Source organism: Arachis hypogaea, chromosome 11 (assembly GCF_003086295.3).
Source record: "Arachis hypogaea cultivar Tifrunner chromosome 11, arahy.Tifrunner.gnm2.J5K5, whole genome shotgun sequence".
NCBI classification, from domain to species: Eukaryota; Viridiplantae; Streptophyta; class Magnoliopsida; order Fabales; family Fabaceae; genus Arachis; species Arachis hypogaea.
Genome location: NC_092046.1, coordinates 46,020,480 through 46,028,862, shown reverse-complemented (window position 1 = coordinate 46,028,862; position 8,383 = coordinate 46,020,480). Strand labels below are relative to the sequence as shown.

At 37.5% G+C, this 8,383-nt stretch overlaps 1 non-coding gene across 1 annotated transcript; it reads left to right on the top strand.

Moving 5' to 3' along the window:
• The first annotated feature begins 2,165 nt into the window (after positions 1-2,165).
• Positions 2,166-2,273, top strand: LOC112724256 (small nucleolar RNA R71). The gene has a single exon (XR_003163428.1). It is a non-coding gene; the product is annotated as a small nucleolar RNA R71 (small nucleolar RNA).
• The last annotated feature ends 6,110 nt before the right edge of the window (positions 2,274-8,383 follow it).

Here is an 8,383-nt window from a genome sequence, read left to right as displayed (position 1 = left end):
ACAACCGACAGATGATTAGCCGTGCGGTGACAGCGCATTTTGGATCATTTTCACTGAGAAGATGGGATGTAGCCATTGACAACGGTGATGCCCTACATACAGCTTGCCATGGAAAGGAGTAGGAATGATTGGATGAAGACAGCATGAAAGCAGAGGTTCAGAAGGAACAAAAGCATCTCTATACGCTTATCTGAAATTCTTACCAATGAATTACATAAGTATCTCTATCCTATTTTTTGTTTTAATTATATTTTAATTATCAATTCACCATAACCATTTGAATCCGCCAGACTGAGATTTACAAGGTGACTATAGCTTGCTTCAAGCTGACAATCTCCGTGGGATCGACCCTTACTCACATAAGGTTTATTACTTGGATGACCCAGTGCACTTGCTGGTTAGTTGTGCGAGATTGTGAAGAAGAACTAAGATTAAGAATGTGCGTATTAAGTTTTTAGCACCGTTACCAAGGATTGAACGATCACGATTTTTCCATACCACCTCCCAACACCAAACTTAGGGTTTGAATGTGGGGGTTCAACACCAAACTTAGAGTTTGGTTGTGGCCTCCCAACACCAAACTTAAAGTTTGACTGTGGGGGCTTTGGTTGACTCTGCAGTGAGAGAAGCTTTTCATGCTTTCTCTCCATGGTTACAGAAGGATATCCTTGAGTTTTAAACACAAGGTTGTCCTCATTCAGTTGAAGGACCAACTCTCCTCTGTCCACATCAATCACAGCTTTTGCTGTGGCTAGGAAGGGTCTTCCAAGGATGATGGATTCATCCTCATCCTTCCCAGTGTCTAGGATTATGAAATCAGTAGGGATGTAAAGGCCTTCAACCTTTACTAACAGGTCCTCTATTAATCCATAGGACTGTTTCATTGATTTGTCTGCCATCTCTAGTGAGATTCTTGCAGTTTGTACCTCATAGATTCCCAGTTTCTCCATTACAGAAAGTGGCATGAGGTTTATCCCTGACCCAAGGTCTCACAGAGCCTTCTCAAAGGTCATGGTACCCATGGTACAAGGTATGAAGAACTTTTCGGGATCCGGTTTCTTTTAAGGCAATGTCTGCCTTATCAATGCACTGAGTTCATTGGTGAACAAGGGGGGTTCATCCTCCCAAGTATCATTACCAAATAAACTGGAATTCAACTTTAAGATGGCTCCTAGATATTTAGCAACCTGTTCTTGAATGATGTCATCATCCTCTTCAGAGGAAGAATAGTCATCAGAGCTCATGAATGGTAAAAGCAGGTTCAATGAAATCTCTATGGTCTCTAGATGAGCCTCAGATTCCTTTGGTTCCTCAAAGGGAAACTCCTTATTGGTCAGTGAACGTCCCAGGAGGTCTTCCTCACTAGGATTCACGTCCTCCTCCTCCTTTTTGGGTTTGGCCACACCAAGTAAGGTAATGGCCTTGCACTCTCTTTTTGGATTTTCTTCTGTATTGCTTGGGAGAGTACTAGGAGGAGTTTCAGTGACTCTTTTACTCAGCTGGCCCACTTGTGCCTCTAAATTTCTAATGGAGGACCTTGTTTCATTCATGAAATTTAGAATGGCCTTAGATATATCAGAGACTATATTTGCTAAGCTAGAAGGATTCTGCTCAGAATTCTCTGTTTGTTGCTGAGTGGATGATGGAAAAGGCTTGCTATTGCTAAACCTGTTTATTCCACCATTGTTAAAGCCGTGTTGAGGCTTTTGTTGATCCTTCCATGAGAAATTTGGATGATTTCTCCATGAGAGATTATAGGTGTTTCCATAGGGTTCTCCCATGTAATTCACCTCTGCTATTGCAGGGTTCTCAGGATCATAAGCCTCTTCTTCAGAAGATGCCTCTTTAGTACTGTTGGATGCAGCTTGCAATCCATTCAGACTCTGAGAAATTATATTGACTTGTTGAGTCAATATTTTGTTCTGAGCCAATATGGCATTCAGAGTATCAATTTCAAGAACTCTCTTCCTTTGAGGCATCCCATTACTCACAGGATTCCTTTCAGAAGTGTACATGAACTGGTTATTTGCAACCATGTCAATGAGTTCCTGAGCTTCTGCAGGCGTTTTCTTTAGGTGAATGGATCCACCTGCAGAATGGTCCAATGACATCTTAGATAATTCAGACAGACCATCATAGAATATTTCCAGGATGGTCCATTCTGAAAGCATGTCAGAAGGACACTTTTTGGTCAGTTGCTTGTATCTCTCCCAAGCTTCATAGAGGGATTCACCTTCTTTCTGTTTGAAGGTTTGAACATCCACTCTAAGCTTGCTAAGCTTTTGAGGAGGAAAGAACTTGGCTAAGAAAGCCATGACCAGCTTATCCCAAGAGTTCAGGCTATCTTTAGGTTGAGAGTCTAACCATATTCTAGCTCTGTCTCTTACAGCAAATAGAAAAAGCATAAGCCTGTAGACCTCGAGATCAACCCCACTGGTCTTAACAGTATCACAGATCTGCAAGAATTCAGTTAAGAACTGAAAAGGATCTTCTGATGGAAGTCCATAAAACTTGCAATTTTGTAGCAGCAGAGAAACTAATTGACGCTTTAGCTCAAAATTGTTTGATCCAATGGCAGGGATTGAGATGCTTCTTCCATGCAAGTTGGAATTTGGTACAGTAAAGTCACCAAGCATCTTCCTTGCATCTCCACCATTATTATTATTTTTGGCCATGTCTCCTTATTTTTCAAAAATTTCTGTCAGATTTTCTCCAGAGAGTTGTGCTTTAGCTTCCTCTTCAGAGTCCTTTCAGGTTCCGGATCAGCTTCAACAAGAATGTTCTTATCCTTGTTCCTGCTCATATGAAAAAGAAGAGAACAGAAAAGAAAATATGGAATCCTCTATGTCACAGTATAGAGATTCCTTATATGAGTATAAGAAGAGAAGGATGGAAGAAAGAAAAGATAAGAATTCGAACACAGAGGAGAAGAGTTGGTTCGAATTTTTGAGTAGAAGAGAAGTGTTAGTAAATAAATAAATAATTAGAAGGAGATGAGAGACGGAAGAATTCGAAAATTAAATAAAATAAAATAAAAATATTTTTGTTTTTCATTTAAAATTAAAGTTAAAATTCGAAAATTAAGAGAAGGAGTAAAATTAAAATTAAAAATTAAAACAATTAGTTAATTAAAACAAATTTTGAAAAAGGGGTTAGTAATTTTCGAAAATTAGAGAGAGAAAATTAGTTAGGTGGTTTTGAAAAAGATATGATTGAAACATAAAACTTTTAAAACCAAACAAAAAGTCAAGTTAGAAAAGATTTTGAAATTAAGTTTTGAAAAAGATGTGATTGAAATTTAAAAAGATATGATTGAAATTTAATTTGAAAAGATTTGAAAAGGAAATTAAAAAGATTTGATTTTTGAAATTAAAGTTGATTACTTGACTAACAAGAAACTAAAAGATAGGATTTTAAAATTTAAAGAATGAACCTTTCTTAATAGGCAAGTAACAACTTGAGATTTTTGAATCAAAATATTAAAAGTTAGCAATGAATTCGAAAATATGAAACAAAAATAAGAAAAAGATTTTTGGAAATCATTTTGAAATTTTCAAAAATCATAAAAGAAAAATAAAAAAGATTTGATTTTTGAAAAAGATTTGAAAAAGATAGAATTTTTAAATTGAAAATTTGATTTAACTCATAAGAAACAACTAAATTTTGAAAAAATTTTGAAAAACTCAACTCAAATATTCGAAATTTATGAGAAGAATAAGGGAAAGATATTTTTTTATTTTTGAATTTTTAATGATGAGAGAGAAAAACATCAAAAAGACTCAATGCATGAAAATTTTGGATCAAAACACACAATGCATGCAAGAACACTTTGAATGTCAAGATGAACATCAAGATGAACACCAAGAACTTATTTTTGAAAATTTTTAAGAAAAGAGAAACATGCAAGACACCAAACTTAAAAATTTTTAATGTTGAGACACTAACAAATTGAAAATGCATATGAAAAACAAGAAAAGACACAAAACATAAAAATGCAAAGATCAAACAAAGGAGATCATCAAGAACAACTTGAAGATCATGAAGAATATATGATGAATTTTCGAAAATTAAAGAAAATTATAAAAGCATGAAATTGACACCAAACTTAAGAATTGACACTATACTCAAACAAGAAACACAAAATTATTTTTGGTTTTTATGATTTTATTAAATCTTTTTTTGGATTTTTTTTCGAAAATTATTTGGAAAAAGAAAAATAAGGATTTCAAAATTTTTAATGAGAATTCCAGGAATCATGCAATGTTAGTCTAAAGCTTCAGTCCAGGAATTAGACATGGCTTACTAGCCAGCCAAGCTTTCATTGAAAGCTCCGGTCCAAAACGCTAGACATGGCCAATGGCTTTACCTAATCTGAGCAACAAGATGAACCGTCAGTTGTCCAAACTCAAATAATCCCCGGCAACGGCGCCAAAAACTTGGTGCACGAAATCGTGATCGTTCATTCCTTGATAACGGCGTTAAAGACTTAATACGCACATTCATAATCTTAGTTCTTTGTCACAACTTCGCACAACTAACCAGCAAGTGCACTGGGTTTTCCAAATAATAAACCTTACGTGAGTAAGGGTCGATCCCACGGAGATTGTCAGCTTGAAGCAAGCTATGGTCACCTTGTAAATCTCAGTCAGGAAGATTCAAATGGTTATAGAGTTTTAATAATTAAAAGATAAATAAAACGTAAAATAAAGATAGAGATACTTATGTAATTCATTGGTGAGAATTTCAGATAAGCGTATGGAGCTGCTTGGTTCCTTCTGAATCTCTGCTTTCCTACTGCTTTCATCCAATCCTTCATACTCCTTTCCATGGCAAGCTATATGTTGGGCATCACCGTTGTCAATGGCTACATCCCGTCCTCTCAGTGAAAATGGTCCAAAATGTGTTGTCACCGCACGGCTAATCATCTGTCGGTTCTCAATCATACTAGAATAGGATTCAGTAATCCTTTTGCGTCTGTCACTACGCCCAGCACTCGCGAGTTTGAAGCTCATCACAGCCATCCCTTCCCAGATCCTACTCGGAATACCACACACAAGGTTTAGACTTTCCGGATCTCAAGAATGGCCGCCAATAATTCTAGCCTATACCACGAAGACTCTGATCTCACGATCAGAAGGCTAAGAGATATGCATTCAAGCTTGCTTTCATGTAGAACAGAAGTGTTTCTCAAGCACGCGTTCATAAGTGAGAATGGTGATGAGCGTCACATAATCATCATATTCATCATGTTCTTGTGTGTGAATGAATATCTTAGAGAAGAAATAGGCTTGAATTGAATAGAAAAATAACAGTACTTTGCATTAATTCATGAGGAATAGCAGAGCTCCACACCTTAATCTATGGTGTGTAGAAATTCTACTGTTGAAAATATATAAGAGCAAGGTCCAGGCATGGCCGAATGGCCAGCCCCCTAAACGTGTACCAAATGATCTAAAGATGATCAAAATGTCCTCAAATTGATCAAAAGATTCCTAACACAATAGTAAAAAGTTCTATTTATACTAAACTAGTTACTAGGATTACAGAAATAAATAAATGATGCAGAAATCTACTTCCGGGCCCACTTGGTGTGTGCTTGGGCTGAGCATTGAAGCTTTCACGTGTAGAGGTCTTCCTTGGAGTTAAACGCCAGTTTGTAACCTGTTTCTGGCGTTTAACTCTGCTTTGCAACTTGTTTCTGACGTTTAACTCCAGAATAGGGCAGAAAGCTGGCGTTGAACGCCAGTTTGCGTCATCTAAACTCGGAAAAAGTATAAACTATTATATATTTCTGGAAAGCTCTGGATGTCTACTTTCTAACGCAATTGAGAGTGCGCCATTTGGGTTACTGTAGCTCCAGAAAATCTACTTTGAGTGCAGGGAGGTCAGAATCCAACAGCATCTGCAGTCCTTCTTCAGCCTCTGAATCAGATTTTTGCTCAAGTCCCTCAATTTCAGCCAGAAATTACCAAAAATCACAGAAAAACACACAAACTCATAGTAAAGTTCATAAATATGATTTTTATTTAAAAACTAATAATAATATATTAAAAACTAATCAAATCTTACTAAAAACTATCTAAAAACAATGCCAAAAAGCGTATAAATTATCCGCTCATCAATCGACCCTGACTCACCTCAGGTATTAGTTGATTTGGAACTATGCTTACAACGAATTTCCTTTTCTATTAAGAGAAATTCTAGACCGACAATAATTCTTGTATCAAGTTTATGGCGCCGTTGCCGGGGAATTGTAATGGTGCTATGTTATTGGCTATTGTATATATGTGAATATGTTTGCCTTTTGCTTCTTTGTTAGTTTTTGCTAGTTATAGGACTTTGCTTTCTTTGATTCTTGTTAGTTTTTATTTTTGTTTTCTCTTTCACTATGAATTCTCATCCCTTTGGCTATGAGTTTGGTTACAATTATGTTGTAGGGAATGAAAATTACAATGACAACATACATCAAGGATGGGACATTCAAAGATGGGAGGAGCCTCAAGCATTTGATCAATCTTCATGGTAACAACCCCCACCAATGTATTATGAGCAAGAGCCACCCTAAGATGCATATCAATCTAATGTGTGTGGTGATCCTTATTGTGATTGTCAACCACAACCACCACATACATATGACCCCTTCCCTCAACATAGCCCTCAACAACCTTACTCACAAGCCTCATACCACCAAACACCTCTATATGATCCTAACCCATATCCACTATACCAACCACCATATGAACCATATCTAGACTCACTACCATTCTAACACCAATACTCCCAAGAACCACAATTTTCTTATACACCACCTCAAGACTTTCACCAATTTGAACCACCTTCCAACTACAATACCTTTCCTCCAAACAATGAACCCTCTCTTCTACTAACACCTTAATTGGACAAATCTCTCTAACCCTATGGCAAGAACTACAAGAACTTCTAGCTCGTTGCCAAAAGCAAGGGGAAGTCGTGGCTAACTTAGCCGAAATGATGAGCCAATTGGAACCATTGTGCTCAAATATCCAAGACACCCTTATTGCTAGATGTGGGGATTAGTTGAGGAGTGCAATGAGAAGGAGATTTTGGAGCTTCAATGTGAAGAAGAAGAGTTAAGGCAAGAAGTACAACAAGAGGAGAAGGTAGAGATTATTGAACAAGAGGAAGTAGTGGTTGAAGATTTAGGAGATGTTGAGTGCAAGGAGGAATCTCAAGTTGAAGAGCCTTTTTCCAAGAAGCTTGATATTGATGTTGAGGAGGATAGTGCACAACCTCCAAGGCACAATGTGATTGAAGAATTGGAAGAAGTGGGGCAAGCACCAAGCTCCCCTATCTATGATGATTCCGCATTAACATATGATCCTTTTGAGCTTGATGAAACTATGCTTGGAATTGATGATGAGATAGATTTCACTCAACCTCCTATTTATGATTTGAGTGATGGGGAAGAGCTTGAAGACATTGGTGAAGAAGAGTGGTACACGAAATCGTGACCGCATACTTTTCACACAACTCTGTGCAGCTGACCAGCAAGTGCACTGGATCGTCCAAGTAATATCTTACATGAGTAAGGGTTGATCCCACGGAGATTGTCGGCTTGAAGCAAGCTATGGTCATCCTTGTAAATCTCAGTCAGGAAAATTCAAATGGTTATGGGATTTTGATAATTAAAATATAATTAGAACAGAAAATAAGATAGAAGTACTTATGTAATTCATTGGTGGCATTTCAGATAAGCGTATGAAGATGCTTTGTTCCTTCTGAACCTCTGCTTTTCTATTGCCTTCATCCAATCATTCATACTCCCTTCCATGGCAAGCTGTATGTTGGGGGATCACCATTGTTAATGGCTACCGTCCGTCCTCTCAGTGAAAATAGTCCAAATGCGCTGTCACCGCACGGCTAATCATCTGTCGGTTCTCACTCATGTTGGAATAGGATCCATTAATCCTTTTGCGTCTGTCACTACGCCCAACACTCGCGAGTTTGAAGCTCGTCACAATCATCCCTTCCCAGATCCTACTCGAAATACCACAGACAAGGTTTAGACTTTCCAGATCTAAGGAATGGCCGCCAATAATTCTAGCCTATACCATGAAGGTTCTAATCTTACATTAGAAACCCAAGAGATATGCATTCAAGCTCGTTTTCATGTAGAACGGAAGTGGTTGTCAGGCACGCGTTCATAGGTGAGAATGGTGATGAGTGTCACTAGTTCATCACATTCATCATGTTGAAGTGTGAATGGATATCTTAGAATAAGAATGAATTGAATAGAAAAATAGTAGTACTTTGCATTGATTCATGAAGAACAGCAGAGCTCCACACCTTAATCTATGGGGTGTAGAAACTCCACCGTGAAAAATACATAAGTGAAAGAAGGTCT